The 27,586-nt window shown below is 43.1% G+C and overlaps 1 protein-coding gene and 1 long non-coding RNA gene across 2 annotated transcripts in view; one reads left to right on the top strand and one right to left on the bottom strand.

The window, feature by feature from the left end:
• Window positions 1–24,480, bottom strand: part of LOC143793892 (uncharacterized) — a 31,888-nt gene extending 7,408 nt beyond the window's left edge. Inside the window, exon 1 of the long non-coding RNA XR_013220321.1 lies at window positions 24,357–24,480. This is a non-coding gene — a long non-coding RNA (uncharacterized LOC143793892). The remainder of the gene's footprint in view (window positions 1–24,356) is intronic.
• LOC143812117 (transmembrane protein 132D-like) overlaps window positions 1–27,586 on the top strand; it is a 1,597,762-nt gene that overhangs the window by 265,934 nt on the left and 1,304,242 nt on the right. The window lies entirely within an intron of this gene.

The following is a 27,586-nucleotide window of genomic DNA, read 5'->3' as shown; positions in this document are numbered from 1 at the left end:
GCTACTGAGCTGCCAGGTTCTGTCCTGTCTCTGTGTCTGGGGGCTGCAATACCCAGGCCTATATCTGTGTCCAGTTCTTGTGTCTGTGTCTGTCTCTGTCTGTGCTCTGGTCTATGTCCATTCCTGTTGATCTTTGCTTGTTTGCCTTTCCGCACTCTGCGGCTTTGCTCTGCTCTCGGCTCTGCACTCTGCGGCTTTGCTCTGCTCTCAGCTCTGCACTCTGTGGCTTTGCTCTGCTCTCAGCTCTGCACTCTGTGGCTTTGCTGTGCTCTCAGCTCTGCACTCTGGTTTTGCTCTGCTCTTGGTTCTGCACTCTATTGTTTTGCTCTGCTCTTGGCCCTGCACTCTGTGGCTTTGCTCTGCTCTCAGCTCTGCACTCTGTGGTTTTCCTCTGCTCTTGGCTCTGCACTCTGTGGTTTTTCTCTGCTATCGACTCTGTACTCTCTGGCCTTGCTCCGCTCCTTGTGGTTCTGCCCTGCTCTGCTCCTTGCGGTTCTGCCCTGCTCCGCTCCTTGCGGTTCTGCCCTGCTCTCTTCCTTGTGGTTCTGCCCTGCTCTCATTCCAAACCTCATGGGTCTTTGTCCTTCCAGTCTGAACAGGTTCCTCCCTGTTTCTATATACTCTCCTGTATGAACAGATTCCTACTAATTCCCATATACTCTCCAGTCTGAACAGGTTCCTACCTGTTTCCATATACCTGCCTGTATTCCGTTACCTACCTGTCCTGCAAGAGTTCCAGTCCTGTCTGCCAGTCCTGCCAGTGTGCCTGCCATGCCTGCCTGTCCTGCCAGTGTGCCAGCCATGCCCACCTGCCCTGCCCGAGGGTCACCCGTGTCCGCCAGTTCTGCCTGTCTGTCAAGTCCTTCTGATCGACATTCACCCGTACCCGTCCGAGTGTTGCGTTCCCCAGTGGGATCAGCAGCCACAGCAAGACACCACCCTGTTGTAGTACCTGGTAGCTACCTGCCGCACAAGCCTGACCTCACCATCAGAGGCTACAGTGAACACCAAGGTCATGCCCATTCCAGGGTAGTCTGGTCAGTGGTCCAGTGGGGTCATGATGACTTGGACTGTGAGTGGACCTTTTCTTTTTCTACAAATCATTCTGGTGGGCTTGAAGAAGAGGGTCTGTAAAGGAGAGGGTACTGTAACAACCCTGCTGGCATCACTACATAGTCTCCCATCCCCCACCTGCCTGATACATCAACTTACTTACTCTGGGCCATGCTATCTGCTGCCGGCTTCATGTGGTGTGACACATGTCTGATTGTTCTGTGCATGCTCTTGGCTGTGTACATAGGGGAGCGGTGCTGGCAAATCCAGATTCTTATTGAGACTCTGTGCACCTCCCTAAGATGTCCCCGGCCAATTGCCTAGAAGCCTCTAATACTTAAGGCATCCTCACCAATTGCAGGATACCTGAGCAAACAATTTTCCTTAGTTAATATCTTGCTACTGAGCTGCCAGGTTCTGTCCTGTCTCTGCATCTGGGGGCTGCAATACCCAGGCCTATATCTGTGTCCAGTTCTTGTGTCCATGTCTGACCCTGTCTGTGCTCTGGTCTATGTCCGTTCCTGTTGTTCTTTGCTTGTTTGCCTTTCCACACTCTGTGGCTTTGCTCTGCTCTCGGCTTCACACTCTGCAGTTTTGGTCTTCTCTCAGCTCTGCACTCTGTGGCTTTGCTCTGCTCTCGCCTCTGCACTCTGGTTTTGCTCTGCTCTCGGTTCCGCACACTGTGGATTTCCCCTTCTCTTGGCTCCACACTATGCGGCTTTGCTCTGCTCTCGGCTCTGCACTTTGTGGCTTTGCTCTGCTCTCGGCACTGCACTCTGTGGCTTTGCTCTGCTCTCGGCTCTGCACTTTGTGGTTTTGCTCTGCTCTCAGCTCTGCACTCTCTGGCCTTGCTCCACTCCTTGCGGTTCTGCCCTGCTCTGCTCCTTGCGGTTCTGCCCTGCACCGCTCCTTGTGGTTCTTCCCTGCTCTCATTCCGCACCTCATGGGTCTTTGTCCTTCCAGTCTGAACAGGTTCCTGCCTGTTCCTATATACTCTCCTGTCTGAACAGATTCCTACCTATTCTCATATACTGTTCTGTCTGAACAGGTTCCTACCTGTTCCTATATACTCTCCAGTCTGGACAGGTTCCTACTCGTTTCCATATACCTGCCTGTATTCCGTTACCTACCAGTCCTACCAGAGTTCATGTCCTGTCTGCCAGTCCTGCCAGTGTACCAGCTGTGCTTGCCTGTCCTGCCAGTGTGCCAGCCGTCCCCACCTGCCCTGCCTGAGGGTCACCTGTGCCCGCCTGTCCTGCCTGCCTGTCAAGTCCTGCTCGTTGACACTCGCCTGTACCTGTCCGAGTGTTCCATTCCCCAGAAGGATCAGGAGCCACAGCCAGACACCACCATGAAGTGGTACCTGGTAGCTACCTGCCGCACAAGCCTGACCTCACCTTCAGAGGCTCCAGTGAACACCAAGGTAGCTACTTTGACCAGACATCCATTCCAGGGTAGTCTGGTCAGTGGTCCAGTGGGGCCACACCCTCACACGCCCGTGCCAACTAGTCTGGGTGGGAGCATTACACGCTCATTACCTTCTGCCGGTATTCACTGCACTCAGCAGTCTTTGGCTTTTTCCAGCAGTGTTTGGGCGGTGACAACACCGTATGAACACTGACGGAAAAAGCTGAAGACTGCCGAGTGCAGTGAATACTGCTGGCAGTTAATGAGCGGCCCTGGAATCAGATGCGGCCGGGAGACAGCGGGATGGGAGGATGCGTCGATGGACAGGTAAGTATAATTCTAATGTTTATTATTAATTTTCTGCTTTTTTTTACAGCTCCCCCTCCCCATCCCATATATGTATAGTCTGAGTTCGGGGTTCAGATGCAGGTTCGTGTGATGTCCGGCCCCGAACTCGAACTTTACAATAAACTCGGGCGAACCCGCCGATCCCGAACATCGGGAACTACTCAGTAAATGACCTGTAACACTAGGCAAGTGCTTTTATAATATAATCTTTAATTTTATAAAGCGCTTACATATTCCGCAGTGATTTACAGTTTGCACAAGTAGCGTAGCTAAGGGGAGGCAGAGCGTGCGGGCGCCCTGGGCCCGGTGCTCTGAGGGGGCCCCCCCAGAGTTATGCTACTGTAACTGTATCGGCACGCTGGTATGCATATCTTTTTCTTGCTTAATTTCTAATTGTCTTTTTATATGCACATGGTTGATTCCTGCTTTATCTTTGCGGTGCCCGCTATCTTCTCTGTATACATAGATGTTTAACGTTTAATCGAGTCCTGTAGACAAACTGAGTGGAAACTTTTTGCTCCCCTCCCACGCACTTCAAAGCGCATTTCAGATACTTCTTCCCAGAGTGTGACCAATTATAATTATTGATTAATATTCTATATGTATTTATCTTACTGGATTAACTAGGATTTTTGGAGTACTAAAGAAAAAGCTTGTGTAAAATAACTGATCTTTCAGATGCAATTATAACATCTGGTTCACTAGATTAAATTAGATAAATCTTCAAGTGCAATGTAGAATGTGTTGTCTTAAGTCCATAATATGTTATGTTATTTTCCATGTCTTACTGCCAACCTAACTAAAATATTTAAAGAGTTGGTTCAAAACTAATATTGATTTTCATTCTAAATATTTATCTACTAATTTTACTAGTTTATCTACTAGGTTTTGTAATATGGTTTAATTAAAAAGTCCCTACCTTTCCCTGCCTAATCTAACTTGTTCATTTATTTTTTACCTTTCACCATTATGATGATGCTTCATTTCAGAAACCCCAGTGCATAATGGGATACTTGAATGGGACATCATCAGCTACAGTCCCTGCCACAGCCTCTGTCCCCACCCTGAAATGAAGCATCATCAGTGACGTTGATTTGAGGGTTTGGGCTAGTCCTTGCTCTACTGAAAATGTGTCAGTTATCAATTCTGATGTACGCTGAGTATGAGCCTCCTTGTTACTTTGAATTATTCTTCTCAATGCATAGTGCCAGTGTGCTCCCTCACCAGCCTTAATTAAAAGCTATGAGCCAGAAACAGAGCACACTTTCAGTGCAGTAGCATAGCTACCGGGGGGGGGGGGGGGGCAGAGGGTGCAGGCGCCCTGGGCCCGGTGCTCTGAGGTGGTTCCCCCGGAGTTACGCTACTGTAACTGTATCGGCGCACTGCGCGCGACGATACAGTTACATTCTGCGGAAGAGCAGAGAGAATCGATCTCCCTGCTCTGCCGCCTGGCCGCTGTGCAGCCCCTGAGCAGGTGGGGGGCCTGGTGCCAGCAGTGGGCCCCCTGCCGTCATCAGAAGATCAGCTTAACGCATTGATGGGAGAAGGAGCGCTGTGCTTCTCCCATCATCCCCATGTCAGTGTCGGCGTCATGACACTGACAGGGGCTCAATGACGTCTGTCAGGAGATCAGCGGGAGCAGCGCAGGAACTGGGAAGAAGAGAGGTGAGTATTTATTTTTGTTTTTAATGGGTGCTGCTGCCTAATTACAAGGTCTGACTATAAGGGGTGCCTTATTACAGTTATTACAGGGTCTGCCTATAAGGGTGATGCCTCATTACAGGGTCTGACTATGGGGGTGCTGCCTTATTACAGGGTCTGCCTATGGGGGTGCTGCCTCATTACAGGGTCTGCCTATTGGTGGTGCTGCCTTATTACAGGGTCTGACTATGGGGGCTGCCTTATTACAGGGTCTGCCTATAAGGGTGCTGCCTAATTACAGGGTCTGATTATGGGGGTGCTGCCTTATTACAGGGTCTGCCTATGGGGGTGCTGCCTCATTACAGGGTCTGACTGTGGGGGTGCTGCCTTATTACAGGGTCTGACTATGGGGGAGCTGCCTTATTACAGGGTCTGCCTATGGGGGGCTGCCTTATTACAGAGTCTGACTATGGGAGCTGCCTTATTACAGGGTATGACTATAGTGGTGCTGCCTTATTACAGGGTCTGATTATGGGGGTGCTGCCTTTTTACAGGGTCTGCCTATGGGAAGGCTGCAATATTACAGGATCTGACTATGGGGGCTTCCTTATTACTGGGTCTACCTATGGGGGGCTGCCTTATTACAGGGTCTGACTAAGGGAGCTGCCTTATTACAGGGTCTGACTATGGGGGCTGCCTTATTACAGGGCCTCCCTATGGGGAGCTGCCTTATTACAGGGTCTGACTATGGGGGGCTGCCTTATTACAGGGTCTGCCTATGGGGGGCTGCCTTATTACAGGGTCTGCCACCTTATTACAGGGTCTGCCTTATTACAGGGTCTGACTATGGGGGCTGCCTTATTACAGGGTCTGCCTATGGGGGCTGCCTTATTACAGGGTCTGACTATGGGGGGCTGCCTTATTACAATGTCTGCTTATGGGGGGCTGCCTTATTACAGGGTCTGCCGCCTTATTACAGGGTCTGCCTATGGGGGCTGCCTTATTACAGTGTCTGCCTATGGGGAGTGCATTATACTATATTGTGGACTATTTGGTGCATTATGCTACTGTATATGGAGGCTATCTAGGGGGCCATCATACAGTATGGAGATTACAGTGTGGGGGTCATTACACATTGTTCGAGCCATCAAACAGTTTGGAGGCTACTAAGGAGTCAGTATATTGTGTGGGTGGTACTATACAGTGAGGGGCATTTTACTGTGTATAAGAGAGCATCATGCTGTGTATAGGGGAGCTGTACAGGGGGGGGAAACTCGGGACATTATTAAATGTAAAGTGGGCACTTATTGTTATAGGGGAACTCAGGTTACTGTGGCTATCAAAGGGGCACTCACAGGGCAATATTACTTTCCAGGGAGCAAAATATGGGCACTGTTTTCTAGGGCACTTGCACCCAGTAATACTGTATTATAGAGGGTTGCTTTAGAATTTAGAGGGCACAGAGAACCACACAGCAGGTGCAGTAATAGGGTCACATATGGCAGCAGTGGCTCAGTATTGGGATATCAGGTGCAGTAATAGGGTCACATATGGCAGCAGCGGCTCAGTATTGGGGTATCAGGTGCAGTAATAGGGACACATACGGCAGCAGCGGTTCAGTATTGGGGTATCAGGTGCAGTAATAGGGACACATACGGCAGCAGCGGCTCAGTATTGGGATATCAGCAGGTTGAGGAGTTTGTGCAGGTTGGGAATAGATGGTGATGGGGCTGGAATATGAGAAGTGAAATGTGTCTTTGTTGTATTCTCTGCAGGTGAGTCGTTGCTGGAAGAAGTTGTCATGTCGGTCTGGGCCAGATGGAAAAGACGGGAAAAATGAACAATTACATCTTAAAGAACGTCAGTGGTAAGACATTATCTGTAACTGTGCAGTGATCTGTTATATGTTCTGTAGGACTGGTATCTACCACTGACCATATGGCGGTAATATCCATGTTGGTCTTTATATAGAGATTATTTTCAGTAACATCGCGGTCATCTGCTGAGGTTCTCCTCCACTATTAAGGCGCGTCACCCAGTTGTAATCAAGGTTACCTGGTTAGGGGACACTCAGAAGCTTCGCCCCCCCCTAACCAAAAACCTAGCTACTCCTCTGGTTTGCACACATTATCATCGCTGTCCCCAATGGGGCTCACAATCTAAATTCCCTAACAGTATGTTTTGGAATGTGGGAGGAAACCGGAGAACCCGGAGGAAACCCATGCAAACACGGGGAGAACATACAAACTCCTTGCAGATGTTGTCATTGGTTGGATTTGAACCCAGGACCCCAGCGCTGCAGTGCTATCCACTGAGCCAACGTGCTGCCCATAATGACATAGCACTGTCTGTATGTCCTTTTAACGGTAGCTACATCTGTAAATACAAAAAACTTTTGCCAATATGTATAAGTTGCTTTTATAGATGCTTTTTTATGAAAATCAACCTTTAGTGCTCTCACCTGAATATGATTTTTTGTAGGTTTCTGTTAAATTCACATTGCTGCTACAGTATAAAGATTTGTGTTGTTTGCCCTGTAAGGAAAAGGTCTGTCCACAGCTTTTAAAGATGGATGATTGAACACATATTTTCTATAGCGATGCCATCATCATTCATGTGTGGGAGGTCACTGGGAAATGCAGGTGCATGCATGAGTGGTGGCAGAAAATATTGCTGCGGCTGGGAGCCTGTCTGATTGATGAAGAGTTTGCTTGTTTCCTTTTTCTTAATGTGTAAAGCTAGATTGTTTTAGTGTCCCGTGAAAAACCCCTGAGAAGGATAAATGAAGAATCAATGAGGGTCCTTGGACAGATTTTATTTAAGGTTAGACCTTGCCTGTAACCAAAGCAGTCTGCCAGGAAATAATATTGCCTTACAAGTGCAGCGTTAAGGTGTCTAAATCTTATGTCTTTTGATATACAATCAAATAGGGAGCAGGTGTAAAATTTAAAGAAAAGAGAATCGCCCACACAATGTGTCGCCATTTAAATGCCGCACACATTTGTGGACCTGCTGCTATCGGTGAACCGTAATTTCTTTTCTCATTGTGCTCTACAGACAGCGGTGGCAATGAGTCTGTACCTTTGTCTGTTACACTCAGTCGGGCTCACTTTTAGATCTACTATTTACAGACTTTAGAGAAAGAGCTTGAAATAAATGAATGTAAATGGCTAATAGTAGTGCTAGTAGTTCAGAGAGAATTTTAAATGGCACATCTTTGGTCCTCATTTTTAAAATATACAGATATAGTAGGTATTTATATTCAATAGCAAAATATATTTGCATAAATAACATTCATTTTGCAAAAACATACATTTCAGATATTTTCTTTCATTGCCAGAAATGTATAAATGCAATTTATTCTGTAAAAACTCTCCATCGCTATATCAAGATAAGGTCGTTTTACAGCTTGTAGAAATGTGTCTATTGACCATTTAATGACGCATCTGTGAATTGGTTTTATTAGATTAGGTGGCATAAAAAGATTTCAAACCATAAATAATGCTTAGATTAATTTTTTTGGCCAGTGTACAGGGGTTTTTTTCCTCCATTATTTCTAATTTCTAACGCTTTGATCAGCGTGATCTCCAAGTTTACTCATTAGCGCTTTTTAGAAAATGAATGTGTGAACTGTTTTACAGCATGATGTGTGGGAGATTCTGCGGTGACAGATAAACAGCAATTTTGCTTTCTAAACTATATTGTAGAGCTAGCAGGAATGCAGACTAAACAAACAAGGATGGTAATTAGAATGGTAATGTAAGGAACGTGTTGTTTAGTTTGCATAAACCCTTCACATGAATTTATCATTAGCAGACGCTCTATGTATAGACGCCAGGTGGATGTAATAAAGTTTGTTCTGAAGTGCTTGAAACAGACGGCCACCGAATCTGTAAAAACAAAACATGCGATCCTCGAAATAAGTCAAAAGTATAAAATGCTAGTGCTAAATTTTACAACATGGTTTTCCTTTGTTATTAATTGTCATATATTAAATCAATTTTGCACTATGTGCTTGTACAATTTAATTTTTCACTCCATACCCCCAAGTTTCTGAACCAATTATTGTAATGTATCGTCTAACAAAACACATCAAAAATTGGTTGATTTTGAGATATCACTCATATGTTTCACTATACAATTAATTGTATGATGCCATTAGTTTTTTATGGCTTTAACCCCTTTCTGACATCAGACGTACTATCCCGTCGAGGTGGGGTGGGCCCGTATGACCACTGACGGGATAGTACATCCAGCGCGATCGACCGCGTTCACGGGGGGAGCGCAGCCGATCGCGGCCGGATGTCAGCTGACTGTCGCAGCTGACATCCGGCACTATGTGCCAGGAGCGGTCACAGACCGCCGCTGGCACATTAACCCCCGGCAGACTGTGATCAAACATGATGGCAGTGTTCCGGCGGTATAGGGAAGCATCGCGCAGGGAGGGGGCTCCCTGCGGGCTTCCCTGAGACCCCCGCAGCAACGCGATGTTAAAAAATATATTGTTCCTATAAATACATTTCATTATCTAAATAAATACACAAAAACAATAAAAGTACACATATTTATTATCGCCGCGTCTGTAGCGACCCGACCTATAAAACTGTCCCACTAGTTAACCCCTTCAGTGAACACCGTAAACAAAAAAAAACGAGGCAAAAAACAACGCTTTATTATCACACTGCCAAATAAAAAGTGGAATAACACGCGATCAAAAAGACAGATATAAATAACCATGGTACCGCTGAAAACGTCATCTTGTCCCGCAAAAAACGAGCCACCATACATCATCATCAAAGAAAAAATAAAAAAGTTATAGTCCTCAGAATAAAGCGATGCAAAAATAATTATTTTTTCTATAAAATAGCTTTTATCGTATAAAAGCACCAAAACATAACAAAATGATATAAATGAGGTATCGCTGTAATCGTACTGACCCGAAGAATAAAACTCATCAAAAAATGTCACGTGCCCGAAAATGTTACAAATAAAAACTTCAACTCGTCCCTCAAAAAACAAGACCTCACATGACTCTGTGGACCAAAATATGGAAAAATTATACTGTAATGTGGTAACGCAAAAAATATTTTTTGCAATAAAAAGCGTCTTTCAGTGTGTGACGGCTGCCAATCATAAAAATCCGCTAAAAAACCCGCTATAAAAGTAAATCAAACTCCCCTTCATCACCCCCGTAGTTAGAGAAAAATTAAAAAATTGTAAAAATGTATTTATTTCCATTTTCCCATTAGGGCTAGGGTGAGGGCTAGAGTTAGGGCTAGGGTTAGGGCTAGGGTTAGGGCTAGGGTTAGGGATAGCGCTAGGGATAGGGCTAGGGTTAGGGCTAGGGTTAGGGCTAAAGTTAGGTTTAGGGTTTGGATTACATTTACGGTTGGGATTAGGGTTGGGATTAGAGTTAGGGGTGTGTCAGGGTTAGGGGTGTGGTTAGGTTTACCTTTGGGATTAGGGTTAGGGATGTGTTTGGATTAGGGTTTCAGTTATACAGGTCCTTCTCAAAAAATTAGCATATAGTGTTAAATTTCATTATTTACCATAATGTAATGATTACAATTAAACTTTCATATATTATAGATTCATTATCCACCAACTGAAATTTGTCAGGTCTTTTATTGTTTTAATACTGATGATTTTGGCCTACAACTCCTGATAACCCAAAAAACCTGTCTCAATAAATTAGCATATCAAGAAAAGGTTCTCTAAATGACCTATTACCCTAATCTTCTGAATCAACTAATTAACTCTAAACACATGCAAAAGATACCTGAGGCTTTTAAAAACTCCCTGCCTGGTTCATTACTCAAAACCCCCATCATGGGTAAGACTAGCGACCTGACAGATGTCAAGAAGGCCATCATTGACACCCTCAAGCAAGAGGGTAAGACCCAGAAAGAAATTTCGCAACAAATAGGCTGTTCCCAGAGTGCTGTATCAAGGCACCTCAATGGTAAGTCTGTTGGAAGGAAACAATGTGGCAGAAAACGCTGTACAACGAGAAGAGGTGACCGGACCCTGAGGAAGATTGTGGAGAAGGACCGATTCCAGACCTTGGGGAACCTGAGGAAGCAGTGGACTGAGTCTGGTGTGGAAAGGCGTGTGCAGGAAATGGGCTACAGGTGCCGCATTCCCCAGGTAAAGCCACTTTTGAACCATAAACAGCGGCAGAAGCGCCTGACCTGGGCTACAGAGAAGCAGCACTGGGCTGTTGCTAAGTGGTCCCAAGTACTTTTTTCTGATGAAAGCAAATTTTGCATGTCATTCGGAAATCAAGGTGCCAGAGTCTGGAGGAAGACTGGGGAGAAGGAAATGCCAAAATGCCTGAAGTCCAGTGTCAAGTACCCACAGTCAGTGATGGTGTGGGGTGCCATGTCAGCTGCTGGTGTTGGTCCACTGTGTTTCATCAAGGGCAGGGTCAATGCAGCTAGCTATCAGGAGATTTTGGAGCACTTCATGCTTCCATCAGCTGAAATGCTTTATGGAGATGAAGATTTCATTTTTCAGCACGACCTGGCACCTGCTCACAGTGCCAAAACCACTGGTAAATGGTTTACTGACCATGGTATTACTGTGCTCAATTGGCCAGCCAACTCTCCTGACCTGAACCCCATAGAGAATCTGTGGGATATTGTGAAGAGAAAGTTGAGAGACGCAAGACCCAACACTCTGGATGAGCTTAAGGCCGCTATTGAAGCATCCTGGGACTCCATAACATCTCAGCAGTGTCACAGGCTGATTGCCTCCATGCCACGCCGCATTGAAGCAGTCATTTCTGCCAAAGGATTCCCAACAAAGTATTGAGTGCATAACTGAACATTATTATTTGATGGTTTTTTTGTTTGTTATTAAAAAACACTTTTATTTGATTGGACGGGTGAAATATGCTAATTTATTGAGACAGGTTTTTTGGGTTATCAGGAGTTGTAGGCCAAAATCATCAGTATTAAAACAATAAAAGACCTGACAAATTTCAGTTGGTGGATAATGAATCTATAATATATGAAAGTTTAATTGTAATCATTACATTATGGTAAATAATGAAATTTAACACTATATGCTAATTTTTTGAGAAGGACCTGTAATTGGGGTTTTTTCACTGTTTAGGCACATCAGGGGCTCTCCAAACGCAACATGGCGTCCGATCTCAATTCCAGCCAGTTCTGCATTGAAAAAGTAAAACAGTGCTCCTTCCCTTCCGAGCTGTCCCATGCGCTCAAACGGTGGTTCCCCCCACATATGGGGTATCAGCGTACTCAGGACTCATTGGACAACAACTTTTTGGGTCCAATTTCTCCTGTTGCCCTTGGGAAAATACAAAACTGGGGGCTAAAAAATAATTTTTGTGGAAAAAAAGGATTTTTTATTTTCACGGCTCTGCGTTATAAACTGTAGTGAAACACTTGGGTGTTCAAAGTTCTCACAACACATCTAGATAAGTTCCTTGGGGGGTCTAGTTTCCAATATGGGGTCACTTGTGGGGGGTTTCTACTGTTTAGGTACATTAGGGGCTCTGCAAACGCAATGTGACGCCTGCAGACCAATCCATCTAAGTCTGAATTCCAAATGATGCTCCTTCCCTTCCGAGCTCTGCCATGCGCTCAAACGGTGGTTCCCCCCACATATGGGGTATCAGCGTACTCAGGACCAATTGGACAACAACTTTTGGGGTCTAATTTCAACTGTTACCCTTGGAAAAATACAAAACTGCGGGCTAAAAAATAATTTTTGTGGAAAAAAAAGGATTTTTTTATTTTCATGGCTCTGCGTTATAAACTGTAGTGAAATACTTGGGGGTTCAAAGTTCTCACAACACATCTAGATAAGTTCCTTGGGGGGTCTAGTTTCCAATATGGGGTCACTTGTGGGGGGTTTCTACTGTTTAGGTACATTAGGGGCTCTGCAAACGCAATGTGATGCCTGCAGACCAATCCATCTAAGTCTGCATTCCAAATGATGCTCCTTCCCTTCCGAGCTCTGCCATGTGCTCAAACGGTGGCTCCCCACACATATGGGGTATCAGCATACTCAGGACAAATTGGACAATAACTTTTGTGGTCTAATTTCAACTGTTACCCTTGGAAAAATACAAAACTGGGGGCTAAAAAATAATTTTTGTGGAAATTTTTTTTTTATTATTTTCACGGCTCTGCGTTATGAACTGTAGTGAAACACTTGGGGGTTCAAAGCTCTCACAACACATCTAGATGAGTTCCTTAGGGGGTCTACTTTCCAAAATGGTGTCACTTGTGGGGGTTTCAATGTTTAGGCACATCAGTGGCTCTCCAAACGCAACATGGCGTCCCATCTCAATACTGGTCAATTTTGCATTGAAACGTCAAACGGCGCTCTGTTATGACCCCAATGGCAGAGGGTCTCAGGAATAAATACCAAGTCTGCAAACACAAAAAACCAGCTCATAGGGCAGTGGTAACTGGGCTGACCATATATCTAATCCTAGCACCACAAATAGAAGTAGCCGGGGAACGTGCCTACGTTGGTTCTAGACGTCTCGCGCAAGCCGGAGAACTAACTAACCCTAGAAGGGAAAAGAAAGACCTTTCTTGCCTCCAGAGAAAAGACCCCAAAAGTTGGATACAAGCCCCCAACAAATAATAACGGTGAGGCAAGAGGAAAAGACAAACATAAGAATGAGCTAGGTATTTAGCAAAGAGAGGCCCACTAGCTAATAGCAGAATATAGTAAGATGACTTATATGGTCAGCAAAAACCATATTAAAATATCCATGCTGGATATTCCAGAACCCCCGAACCGTCTAACGGCCGGGGGGAGAACACCAGCCCCCTAGAGCTTCCAGCAAGGTCAGAAATCACATTTAGTACAAGCTGGACAAAAGTAGTAGCAAGCAAGTAACTCAAAAAACAAAGAAGCAAGACTTAGCTTAATTTTGAAAGAGCCAGGACCAGCAGACAGGAGCAACAGAAGGATCTGATTACAACGATGCCAGGCACTGGACTAAGGATCCAGGAAGTTAATATAGCGACACCCCTGGACTAACGACCCAGGTGAGTGCCAAACAGAAAAAAGACAATCCCAGAGTCATACCACTAGTGACCACAAGAGGGAGCCAAAAAGTCTAATTCACATCAGTACCCCCCCTTAAGGAGGGGTCACTGAACCCTCACCAAGACCACCAGGGCGATCAGGATGAGCAGCGTGAAAGGCACGAACTAAATCGGCCGCATGCACATCAGAGGCAACCACCCAGGAATTATCCTCCTGACCATAGCCCTTCCACTTGACCAGATACTGAAGCCTCCGCCTGGAGAGACGAGAATCCAAGACTGGATTATGAGTCTGTAACCATGACAACCCCAAAACGACCAAATCATGCATTTTATGCAGAACAAGAAAACGAATCACCTCCCGATGTTCAGGAGTCATGCACATGGTTACCTGTGTCCAAAACTGCGGTTTATTTTCCGCCAATGGTGTAGCATCAATACCCCTCAGAGGGATAGGATTAACCAACGGCTCAAGAACAAAACCACAGCGCTTGGCAAATGACAGATCCATAAGACTCAGGGCAGCACCTGAATCCACAAATGCCATAACAGGGTAAGAGGACAATGAGCAAATTAAAGTCACAGACAAAATAAATTTAGGTTGCAAATTACCAATGGCGACAAGACTAACAACCCTTGTTAGGCATTTAGAGCATGCTGATATAACATGTGTAGAATCACCACAGTAAAAACACAACCCATTCTGACGTCTATGATTTTTCCGCTCATTTCTGGTCTGAATTCTATCACATTGCATCAAATCAGGTGTTTGTTTAGACATCACCACCAGAGGATTAGCGGTTTTGCGCTCCCGCAAACGCCGGTCAATTTGAATAGCCAGCGCCATGGAATCATTCAGACTTGTAGGAATGGAGAAACCCACCATCACATTCTTAATGGCTTCAGAAAGGCCATTTCTGAAGTTTGCGGCCAGAGCACACTCATTCCACTGAGTAAGCACGGACCATTTCCGAAATTTTTGGCAATACACTTCAGCTTCATCCTGGCCCTGAGAAATAGCCAGCAAGGCTTTTTCTGCCTGAACCTCAAGATTGGGTTCCTCGTAAAGCAATCCGAGCGCCAGAAAAAACGCATCAAAATTTGCCAATGCCGGATCTCCTGGCGCTAGCGAGAAGGCCCAATCCTGAGGGTCGCCCCGTAAAAAAGAGATAACAATTTTAACTTGCTGAACTGAGTCTCCAGATGAACGGGGTCTCAGAGATAGAAACAATTTACAATTATCCCTGAAATTCCTAAACTTAAATCGGTCTCCAGAAAACAGTTCAGGAATAGGTATTTTAGGTTCAGACATAGGACTACTGGTAACAAAATCTTGTATGCTTTGCACACGAGCAGCAAGCTGGTCCACACTTGTAATCAAGGTCTGGACATTCATGTCTGCAGCAAGCTCAAGCCACTCAGAGGTAAAGGGGAGGAAGAGAGGAAAAAAAAATTCAGAATTTCCTTTCTTATATCCCACTTCTGCAATGCATTAAACATTCAATGTGGGCCTGGCATACTGTTATGACCCCAATGGCAGAGGGTCTCAAAAGTACATACCATGTCTGCAAACACAAAAAACCAGCTCATAGGGCAGTGGTAACTGGGCTGACCATATATCTAATCCTAGCACCACAAATAGAAGTAGCCGGGGAACGTGCCTACGTTGGTTCTAGACATCTCGCGCCAGCCGGAGAACTAACTAACCCTAGAAGGGAAAAGAAAGACCTTTCTTGCCTCCAGAGAAAAGACCCCAAAAGTTGGATACAAGCCCCCTACAAATAATAACGGTGAGGTAAGAGGAAAAGACAAACATAAGAATGAGCTAGGTATTTAGCAAAGAGAGGCCCACTAGCTAATAGCAGAATATAGTAAGATGACTTATATGGTCAGCAAAAACCATATTAAAATATCCACGCTGGATATTCCAGAACCCCCGAACCGTCTAACGGCCGGGGGGAGAACACCAGCCCCCTAGAGCTTCCAGCAAGGTCAGAAATCACATTTAGTACAAGCTGGACAAAAGTAGTAGCAAGCAAGTAACTCAAAAAACAAAGAAGCAAGACTTAGCTTAATTTTGCAAGAGCCAGGACCAGCAGACAGGAGCAACAGAAGGATCTGATTACAACGATGCCAGGCACTGGACTAAGGATCCAGGAAGTTAATATAGCGACACCCCTGGACTAACGACCCAGGTGAGTGCCAAACAGAAAAAAGACAATCCCAGAGTCATACCACTAGTGACCACAAGAGGGAGCCAAAAAGTCTAATTCACAACAGCGCTCCTTCCCTTCCGAGCTCTCCCATGCGCGCAAACAGTGGTTTACCCCCACATATGGGGTATCAGCGTACTCAGGACAAATTTTACAACAACTTTTGGGGTCCAATTTCTTCTCTTACCCTTGGGAAAATAAAAAATTGGGGGCGAAAAATCATTTTTGTGAAAAAATATGATTTTTATTTTTACGGCTCTGCATTATAAACTTCTGTGAATCACTTAATGGGTCAAAGTGCTCACCACACATCTAGATAAGTTCCTTGGGGGGTCTACTTTCCAAAATGGTGTCACTTGTGGGGGGTTTCAATGTTTAGGCACATCAGGGGCTCTCCAAACGCAACATGGCGTCCCATCTCAATTCCTGTCAATTTTGCATTGAAAAGTCAAACGGCGCTCCTTCCCTTCCTATCTCTACCATGCGCCCAAACAGTGGTTTACCCCCACATATGGGGTATCGGCGTACTCAGGACAAATTGTACAACAACTTTTGCTGTCCATTTTCTCCTGTTACCCTTGGTAAAATAAAACAAATTGGAGCTGAATTAAATTTTTTGTGAAAAAAAGTTAAATGTTCATTTTTATTTAAACATTCCAAAAATTCCTGTGAAACACCTGAAGGGTTAATAAACTTCTTGAATGTGGTTTGGAGCACCTTGAGGGGTGCAGTTTTTAGAATGGTGTCACACTTGGTTATTTTCTATCATATAGACCCCTCAAAATGACTTCAAATGAGATGTGGTCCCTAAAAAAAATGGTGTTGTAAAAATGAGAAATTGCTGGTCAACTTTTAACCCTTATAACTCCCTAACAAAAAAAAAATTTGGTTCCAAAATTGTGCTCATGTAAAGTAGACGTGGGAAATGTTACTTATTAAGTATTTTGAGTGACATATCTCTGTGATTGTATTGCTTAAAAATTCAAAGTTGGAAAATTGCAAAATGTTCAAAATTTTCGCCAAATTTCCATTTTTTTCACAAATAAACGCAGGTAATATCAAAGAAATTTTTATCACTATCATGAAGTACAATATGTCACAAGAAAACAATGTCAGAATCACCGGGATCCGTTGAAGCGTTCCAGAGTTATAACCTCATAAAGGGACAGTGCTCAGAATTGTAAAAAGTGGCCCGGTCATTAACGTGCAAACCACCCTTGGGGGTAAAGGGGTTAAATGTGAGATACAAATACTGCTTTCACCCAATGTGGCTTTAAATCTATATTTTACTTTTCTTCCTAAATACACACAAGTGCAAATTTTAAATTTTATAGGAAGACAACTACAGTAGCTTTGGTTCAGTATATTTTGTGGTGAAGACCCAAACTTCAAGCATACTGTAGAACGAAAACCTTCGGCATTCAATAAGTCAAGACTACACCTCACTGAAGCAGCGGGTCTGAACCGACGGACTCCCTCACAGATATCCTTGATAAAGGCAGTGATGCCGAAACGTTGGCTGGATTATGATACTATTATGATATAGTGTCCTATCATGTCGGCTGTGAATTAAACTGAAAATGACTTTGAAATATAATTGGTTTCTGACTTATTGAGTGCCGAAGGTTTTCGTTCTACAGTATACTTTATTTTCCTTCAGAGCACCATCATCGCATTTTGAGTGCACCACTTTTGACTGATTTGACAAACTCCACGCAGACAGAGTGAATTCCAGGACCCCTGTGCTACTTGGATACTTTGCTAACTAAAGAATATTGGTGCATCCCATAGACTAACTTTTTCTAATTTCCGAATTCATGCTCAAACATATTACATTTATATTTCCAAATTGCTTGTGGAAAATCAGAAACTAATGCTGAAGGTGTAATAATGTATTGCTTCAATTTATATATAGGTTATACGTAACTATTTTGTACATATAGCTTTCCTTTGATATCGCATACTTTGAGTTGTCTTCCAATTGTGGGGAACATGCACTTATTTGATATTACTAAACAAGAGAAAATGTTGTTTAAAACGTTTTAGGTTTGACTGCTGTTGCTAGTGATATTATAAAAAAAAAATGTATATCTCAAACCTTTCTCTCATTTACATGAAATTCTAAAAGGGAATAGAACCCAAAACTGAAAATAATCTAAGTTACCATATTCACCTTTTTAGAGGCTATGGTTAAAAGTGCTGGTAATCCAGAACCAACCTTTTTACCTAATACAAATGACATTTCCAGACGTCCAATGTGTCGGACATTGATTATGTTTATCATTACAGCTGGGAATAATTATGACCAATTTAGGAATTTAGGCCTCCTTCGCACACATTTTTTTGGCTATTTTAAATTCTTGACAAACACTTTGAATTTCTTGTGTTTTTCAAAGCTTATGTTTTACAAGTATTTTTGGTGTATGCTTTTATATTTTATTATATTTGTAATATGTATTTTCTGTCATTTTTCAAGCACAATATAAAAGCCTATTTTCTATTCCATACCTAGATCATGCTGTGGTTGGTTTGAACATCAAAATCACAATAACAAACATGTTGTATCCTGCATGTAGATTTTTCAATATCTTCGCATAGACTTAAAAAAAATTCTGTTACCAGATTTCACAACATGAACTGCATAATTACTAAATAAATATCTCAAGGCTGATTAACTTACTTTGAAAATTGAAATGAGAATGGCTGTCTAATTATTTTTGAACATTCTGTTTGATATGAAATGTTTGTTTTAAGATCAGGATTATACAATAATTTTTACAGTGTTTCTCAAAGTAAGTACATTTGCCTCAAAACTTCCATTAGATCTAATTTTCGAATTATTTATATTTTCTGGCTACTTTGGCTCAGTTGGCTTTTGTTTGGTTCTTCCTCTCTTTGTTACCTCTTCTTTATTGTTTCCTTAAATTATGTAAATTGTTTGCTGCAGATATAATTGTGTGCATTATATCCCCTTCCCAAAAAACTTAATAAAAATAACTTGCTGGAAAAGTTCCAAGAGATATTTTTAAAAGGGTTTTCTGGGTCCAGCATAAATTTCTGCAGTCATACTTCTTTTCCTAACTTGAGTGGGCAGTCTGGTGACTAGCTTCCCATCACATGACCACACGTATGTGATTTATATACCTGAAGTCACGTGGACACCCGTTCCAGTTGAGAAAAGTGGGAAATCTTGACAGTTTACGTATTACACACTGTCAGGAATCAGCATTCTGCAGTCACATGTAGTAACTGCCAAAATTTCAGTTTGTATTATTATGGCTATGCTTTTTACTTTTGTGCTTTTCCCAGATGCAGCTGCTGTTGCTGTTTCCAACCAGTGAGCATAGTCCTCACTGACTTGCTATGGTCAATTATGCGCTTTACCAACAATCCTTGGCTTTTACTGAACTACTTTGTGCAATTAGCTATTTTGAGATTGTTTAGTGGACTTTTGCCAATAGCATAGAAGCAATGTTCTTCACATATTACTATCTTTCTATATTCACAGTGCCTGATACATGGGAATCTGCACCTTTCATGTTTCCATTCTGTTCTAGACTAAGGAATTATTTTAGAATTTTTATAAGCCACTCTGCCATCAACCTTTTATCTCCCTGCTCTGCTCTCAAAATTATGAGCCTTATAATACCTTTCCAACAGCCCAGAAGTCCTGCCTTAACCCCTAATGACCAATGACATGCATAGCACATCATGAGTAGGTGCCAGTCCTTAATTATGACATGCTATGCATGTCATGCCTTTGAGTTGTCACTGTGTGAAAACATACAGTGACACACAGAACTGTGCCAACAGTGGTCACTGGCAGCAGATCGGCATGGCTAGAGATGCGGGAACCCATTTCAGTGTCCCCTCTCTCTTACCGCTGTGATTGGTCAGTCAATCTGACTGACCCATAACACCATGTGATCGCCGGGAAGTGCTGCTGTCATAGGCACTGTCTAACAGGTGATCTGCCAGTGTCTGCCATATCGCATGAATTGCAGTGCTGGTGCATTGTAATGTATGAGACCAGTGATCAGCCTAATAAAGGTTAAAGTCCCATAGAGACTAAGTAAAAAAGTAAAAAAAAAGAGTTAAGAAGATTGACAAGATTGTTGAAAAAACAACCCTCCCCCCACAAAACAAAGAGCAAAAAATATTACACCAATAAACACACATATTTATGTAAAAATAACCAAGTGTACCTATGTGGTATCACCACATCCAGAAAGACCCAATCTATAACACAGTGAACAGCGTAAAAAAAAAATGAGGCAAAAAACTATGCTTTTTCTTGATACCACTGGAATAAAAAGCGATAAAAAGACCAATGTAAATAACAACAGTATTGCTGAAGACGTCATCTTGTCCCACAAAATACAAGCTGCCATATAGCTCCATTAGTGGAAAAATAGAAAATCTTTGGCTCTCAGAATATATTTATGCAAAAACAGTATTTTTTCTATTTTATTGTCTTTTATGTTTTGCAGCTTCTACACAATAAAAAGACATAAATGTGATTATCGCTGTATGTGTACTAACCCAAAAAATGAACCTGACTTATCACTTTTACCACATGGTGAACAGCATAAAAACAAACAATTCATGAATTGCTGTTTTTTGTTCAGTCTGCCTCCAAAAAATCGTAATAGAAAAGGATAAGAAAATTATTATTTTCCTGAAAATGGTACCAATAAAAATGTCAATTCATCCCACAATAAGCAAGTGCTGACATGACTGTTGGCAGAAATATAGAAGAATGCAGAGTGATAGCAGCCAAACATATAAAACCCCAGTATAAATCTAGGATATAATTGCACCAACTCAAAGAATAAAGTTGTCTAATCACTTTCATTGAATGAGGAAAAACAAAAAATAAATTGAACCACTTCTTGACCTGCTCTTGATTTGTTTATTCTGCCTCCTGAAAATTTCAGTAACACTCGGCTCACATTTATCCTGCGCTTTATGTGGAAAAAAGTAACATTTGAATTTTTTGTCTCCACATTATTTTAATTCCTGTGATGCACCTAAAAGGTTAATATACTTCTTGAATGCAGTTTTTAGTACCTTGATTGGTGCAGTTTATAAAATGGTGTCACTTTTGGTTATTTTCTGTTTTATAGTGCCTCAAAGTCACTTCAAATGTGCTGTAGTCCCTAAAAATTAGGTTTTGTAATTTTTGTTGGAAAAATGGAAAATTGCTAATAATCTATTAACCCTTTTAACTTCCTAGCAAAAAAAATATGTTTAAAAATTGATGCTTATGTAAAGTAGACATATGGGAATTGTCATTTATTAACCATTTTGTGTGGTATAACTATCTGATTTAACTTCTTCATGGCATTTGAAGTGTATGTATGTTATGGAAGGGAAGACATCTCGAACAATGAAGTGTATATATACATCATGGTGATCGCGCATGCACAGAAGCTGGGTGTTAAGCAAACATCTCAGCTAACACCTGGCTCTCACTGCCACCGTGCCCGGAAGTTTAACCTTCTAAATTGTGCGATCGATAACAATCACAGCATTTATAAGGCAGGAAGAAAGAGCTTCTCCGCTTCACTTCAGTGAACACTGTGAAAAAAAAAGAGGGAAAAAATTATGCATTTTTATCACACCTCCGAAGAATAAGTGTAATAAGACACAATCAAAAAGACAAATGCAGCAATACCAAGTATGTGGAGTTTTTAACTTTATTTTTAATGTGGGAAAAGGAGGGTTATTTGAACTTTTTTTAATTTTTTTTAAATATTTTTTTTCTTTGTGCTATATACAGTAGTGTTACAATAGTGCTGAATATAGCAAATATCATGATCTCCTATGAACACCAACTACAGGCTGGCTTTCAAAGGAGAACACACTTCAGCAAACCTATGGCTGTCATGGCAACCCATCAGCATCACGCGATCATGTCACAGGCGTGCCAATGTGTGCATAGAATGCATGAAATGCTGCTGTCAGAGGCTGTTAGAGGTAGATGATGGCTAAATAACATAGCCATCATTTGCCAGGAAAGATACCTGCTTGGATTGCGAGTCCACATCAATGGAAGGGACCCAGTATATGACGCAACTGTATATTATGTGTCATGAAAGACCTACTGTATTTTTTGGACTATAATACGCACTGGACCATAAGACGCACTTAGGTTTTAGAGGAGAAAATTTGAAAAAAAGGAAGCAAAAAATGTGGTCAATTCTGTACTTAATATAACCTTCCCTGGTATTTATGATCCCCTCATTCCTATCCTGGTATGCATGGCCTCCTCATCCCTATCTTGGTATACACAACCCCCTCATTCCTATCCTGGTATGCACGGCCCCCTTCATCCCCATCTTGGTGTGCATGGCCCCCTCATCTCTATCCTGGCATGCATGGCCCCCTCATCCTTATTCTGGTGTGCATGGGCCTCCTCATCCTTATCCTGGTATGCATTGCCCCTCTCATCCCCATCCTGGTGTGTATGGCCCCGTCATCCCTATCTTAGTATGCATGGCCTCCTCATCCCCATCCTCCTATGCATGTCCCCCTCATCCCTAGGCTGGTAGGCATTTCACAAAATGCAATAGCTTCAGCCGACAGAACTTCTGATATCAGAATGCATGTTCAGAATCCATAGGACATAATAGGAAAAATGTATACCAGAAAATCAAGAAGAACAGCATCCAATACAGGTGAAAAAACAAAAATACCTCTTTATTTTGGCAAAATAAAGAGGTATTTTTGTTTTCTCACCTGGATTGGATGCTGTTCTTCTTGGTTTTCTGGTAGCCTGGTAGGCATGTCCCCCTTATTCCTAGTCTGGTAGGCATGGCCCCTCATCCCTATCCTGGTAGGAATGGTCCTCCTCATCCCTATCCTGGTATGCAGGGCCCCCATCTTCATCCAGGTATGCATGGCCCCATCCTTATCCTGGTATGCTGAGCCCCCAACTCAGTCTTGGAATGCAGGCCCCATCCTTATCCTGGAATGATTGGCCCCATCCCCATCCTGGTATGCAGTGACCCCATCTCCATCCTGGTATGCATGGCCCGATCCTTATTCTGGTATCATTGGCTCCCATGCCTGTCCTGGTTTGCATGGCTCCATCCATATCCTGGTATGATTGGCACCAATCCCTGTCCTGATATTCATGGCCCCATCCTTATCTTGGTATGATTGACCACCATCCCAATCCTGGTATGCAGGGACCCATCAGAAAAACATAAAAAAATACACTTACCTTCCTCCGCTCCATCGCAGAGTCTTGCTCGAGTGCCAGTAGCCGCTTTATGCTTGTAAGCAGCACATGGCAGGGACGTCATCTGCTTACAAGCCGAAGGACAGCTGCCGAAATACGCACTGCTCCCCATGCTGAGACTATGTGCATGGAGGGCAGTGATTATTCATTCCTCTTTAGCACAGTGTTAGCTGCAGGCTTCCTGCACCTGCTGAGCAGTCACGTGTGCCACTGCTAAAGCGAATGAATATTCACTGCATTCCCTGCTTATGGGAGTAGAGAGCATTGAATATTCATTGCCTTTAGTAGCGGGAACACTTGAAATCCCTGCTCCAATATATGCAGTAAAAAATGATGAAAAAAGATTTATATATCCCAAAGTAGTGTAGATGAAAACTAAAGTCATCCTGCAAAACTGAGACCTCTCATAGCTCTGTCAAAATGTTATTTGGGACACAAAATTCATTTTTTTTTCTTTATTAGAACTTTTAATGTATAAAGGAAACCAGAAAAGAACAAATTGGCATGTCGCCAAAGTTGACAGATCAAGGTTAATATTCAGTAGAAGGAAAAAGCAAATATATAGAATTGTCTGAGACAGACAGTCAAAGCAAATCAAGGTTCATACAGTGCATATATGGATAAGAATATTATATTTAAAAATGAAGGAAATATATTTAAAATGGAAGTGTCAGGAAACGATTTGAAACCCTACTGTAACTTAGGTTAAGAAAACATCACAAAATTGTGGGATAAATGCTTAGAGGAAGTTCAAATGAAGTTTAAATTGCATTATATAAATCACAATCAACTAAGAAATGTGCAGAAATGAGAACTCTATAACGTACAATAGATTATCTTGAAACCATGCTATCTTGAAATATATGCCAATTTTAGAAAGATGTTAAAAATGAAGTTTGAAAAGTCCATAGATTGGCAGCTATGAAGTAGATTCCTAATGTTTGTCAATTGTACATCTTGCTGTAAAATTATATAGCTCAACACAGTCCTATATGGAGCTCGTATATGAAATATATATGTGCTTTGCTCTCATGCACATTTGATTACTATGGTAACATCCCCACACATCTGATTACACTCTTGTACGCCTTATAATGCCAGATAAGGTGACTACATCCTGAATCTCAAGACAAACCCTGCTCTGATCTTGAAGGACTCTACTACAGTCTCTATGAAATGTGCTTCCAGACATGTCAACACAAATGGCTCAGCTGTATCAATGTAATATTCTGCATACCTGACTCTAAAGATGTGCGCATCAGCAAAATTTTAATTTGCCTGTTTGTGCAAATTTTCCCTTGTAAATTATGCTGCATGAATTTAATGTCCCTCATTATGCTCTAGGGTCTCTCCAAAGCAAAATAAACATAATACGTAAAAAAAATAATAATTTAAGGTTAAATCAATGCTCACCTTAATGGCTTCTCCTTTCCTCACTGTCATCTGTCTGATCCTCGTTGCATCTTCTGATTTCTTCTGCATGTGCTGAAATCCCCAGGCCTCTCATTCAGCAGATGGGAATTCCAGGTCTGATGAGCCCCAGGAGAGTTCTGCTAATGCACATGAAAGTTCATGATGTTATGACATCACAACATGTGCCGTGACTTTGTGCGCATGCACAGAACCATCCCATGTGTCATGCGAGCTGAAAGGATTTTTATTTTCACCTTTTGATGGCCTTTCAAGGTTCAGAAAAATGTCCAGTAGCTGTCATTTTGCCAAATACATGCAAAAGTGAATTACAAAAAATCTGCAGTTTGGCAAATGTGGATTTTTGCATAATTCTACAGTGTGAGCCATCTTTATAGATACACCTAGATAACATGGGAATGGTCGGTAATATCAACTTCCTTCACACTGATAGCAACATCGCAGAAGAAATGCTAGCACAGGCTTCCAGTATCCATTGTTTCAGATGCTGCACATCTCGTATCTTCACAGCATAGACAATTGCCTTCAGATGACCCCAAAGATAAAAGTCTAAGGGGGTCAGATAGGGAGACCTTGGTGGCCATTCAACTGGCTCACGATGACCAATCCACTTTCCAGGAAACTGCTCATGTGGGAATGCTCGGACCTGACACCAATAATGTGATGGTGCACCATCTTCTTAACACTCAACTACTCCTGTATTGAAATTAACTTTTTGGACATCATCATTAAGTTACAGAACGATGAAATAGAGACATCCCTGTATCAGAAGTCAATCGACTGTCCAGCATACCTTAAAAGGGATAATTTTCATCCAAAACACATAAAAAACTCTTATCTACAGCCAAGCCATCAGATACAATTGTTTATGTTCCCACCCCATGGATAGAGACAAACACTTTGGTGGCCTCAAAAAGACCTTTTTAAATCAGGGCTACCATCCAAGAGCAATTGAAAACCAAATTACAAGAGCCACCATAACATCAAGGAATCTCCTCCTTTATAAAGCTGAAGAAAATAACCGAGTGTCTCTAATAGTCACCTACAATCCAAATCTGGAAGTGCAAAGGGGAGCTGCACAGAAATTTTAACTTTTACTACAAAAAGATACCCAATTACAATTCATATTTTCAGACCCACCACTACTGTGTTTTAGGCAGCCCCTAAATCAAGGAAGAATCATTGTCAGAAGCTCCCTGTCCTTTCCAACAGCTATAGGAACCTTTCCTTGCAACAATGAAAAAATGTAAAACCTGTCTATTTATAATAACCACGGACAAGATAAAGAGCCCCATCTCACATCAGCACTACAAGATCCCAGGTAATTTTAGCTGCCTCACATCTAATGTGGTGTATTTAATTATTTGTACTAAATGTCCAACTGGGGGTCTCTATGTAGGTGAGACAGGGCAAAAGCTTAGAACAAGAATTCTCATTGCCACACTATAAAAAAAAGAATAAGTTTACTTTTGAACAAACATTTTTGTATCCCTGATCTCAGCACCATGGACATGAAATTACTTGTATTAAAAGGTAACTTCAAATCTCAGAGAGACTGAAGGATCTGGGAGTACAAACTCATGACATACTGCAGGAATGAATGGGTAGCATAGATTTATATCTTGCTATATCAGTGTTGGAATTTGCTCCTCAGACCTTGTGGGGGCATTACAACAAAGAACCAGACCCAAATCAGAGGACAATAAAACTTTCACACTCCTTATCTATGAACTGTTCCAATATTTACCGCCACCACTGTTTATCCCTCTCCCATAATGATAGTTCTGCTTCATGCCACTTGTCTTATCTATTGCATTATTTCTGCTACGCCTCATTGGGGGACACAGGACCATGGGGTGTTATGCTGCTGTCACTAGGAGGACACTAAGTAAACAGAAAGATTAACTCCTCCTCTGCTGTATACACCCCTTCACTGGCTACAATTCAACCAGTTCTTGCTTAGTGTTTGTAGGAGGCACTTGGGTCTGTTTTCAGACCCCAACTTTCTTATTTTAATTTTTATTTTCTGTAAATTTATATTTTTTATTTAACTGAGTGAAAGGGGCGACGGATCCCTTTTATAGAGCCCACTCAAAACCGAACCTGCAACAGGCGAGCACGGCGAGTATACCTCCCCGTCCCTCTCCTGCGACGCTGGAGCACGCCAATTTTTACTGGGGCGACGGTTTTTCTCATTGGTCCCGATCTACCTTCCCCCTTGCAAGACGGCGAGCACATAGAGCCTGCTCTAATGTACCTCTCTGGGGCCCGACAGACAAGGCCCACACTATATGGCGTTGCACAGAAGGCTTCCATGACAGAAGAGGAATATCAGAGCCATGGAAAACTTGCTATACGGGGCCTCTGCACGGATTGAGCGCGCAGGTGACAGGGGGACCTGCACAACCAGAGGGCACTGTGAGTACACATCCCCCCTGCGCTCCGAAGCTCTTCAGGCCCGGGGCGCCGGCGATCCTTGCGGCAGAGTCCCTGGGGAGAGGCGCTGGCGGTCGGGGGTCAGCGGTGGTCAGCGACGCTCCGTTGCGGCCTCCACTGCCGCGCATCACCGGGCAGGCTAGAAATTTAGTCCCCGGCTTTTTAGCCGGAGTAGGCCACAGTGGGCAGATCCATCCCACGGCTGTAACCCCACCCCCTATATCGGCGTTTCTCGTCTGTGACGAGAGGTGCCCTGCAGATCTCGGGGGCCATATTGCCATCTCTCTGCAAGGTGGCCCACGCTGACCGGAACCGCCATGGCTACATTCCTCCCCGGGGACACAGGCACAGGACCGTGGGTAAGCTGCTTCAAGAATGCTTAACCCTTTCCCTGCACATACTGCCCCGCTCTGTCTCTAAAGACACTATGTATCAATCCAAGGAGACTAAAAAGGTAACAAGAAGCACCCAGTGTTTTTCACTGCATGTGCCACTTGCAATACGGCCCTGCTCCAAGCTGACAGTACCCCGTTGTGTGCAGATTGTGTCCAGGCCTCTGTGCAGCCGCCTCCCGCTGCCGCCGATGCCACCACCGCTGACCCTGTAGAGCCTAGCCCCCCTGAGTGGGCAGCTTCTCTGTCACGATCTATGGCTTCCCTAGTCAGGGCAATTGACTCCCTCCAGGGCCCCCCTTCAAGTCAGACCGCGGAGGACTCGGGCGATGGTACGGATCCATCCACCAGCAGGGGGTGTACCCTGTCACTATCTACTCGGGG

The sequence above is a fragment of the Ranitomeya variabilis genome, chromosome 1, assembly GCF_051348905.1.
Source record: "Ranitomeya variabilis isolate aRanVar5 chromosome 1, aRanVar5.hap1, whole genome shotgun sequence".
Lineage (NCBI taxonomy): Eukaryota > Metazoa > Chordata > Amphibia > Anura > Dendrobatidae > Ranitomeya > Ranitomeya variabilis.
Note: the sequence above shows the minus strand (reverse complement) of the source record. Positions and strands in the feature narration are given on the sequence as shown.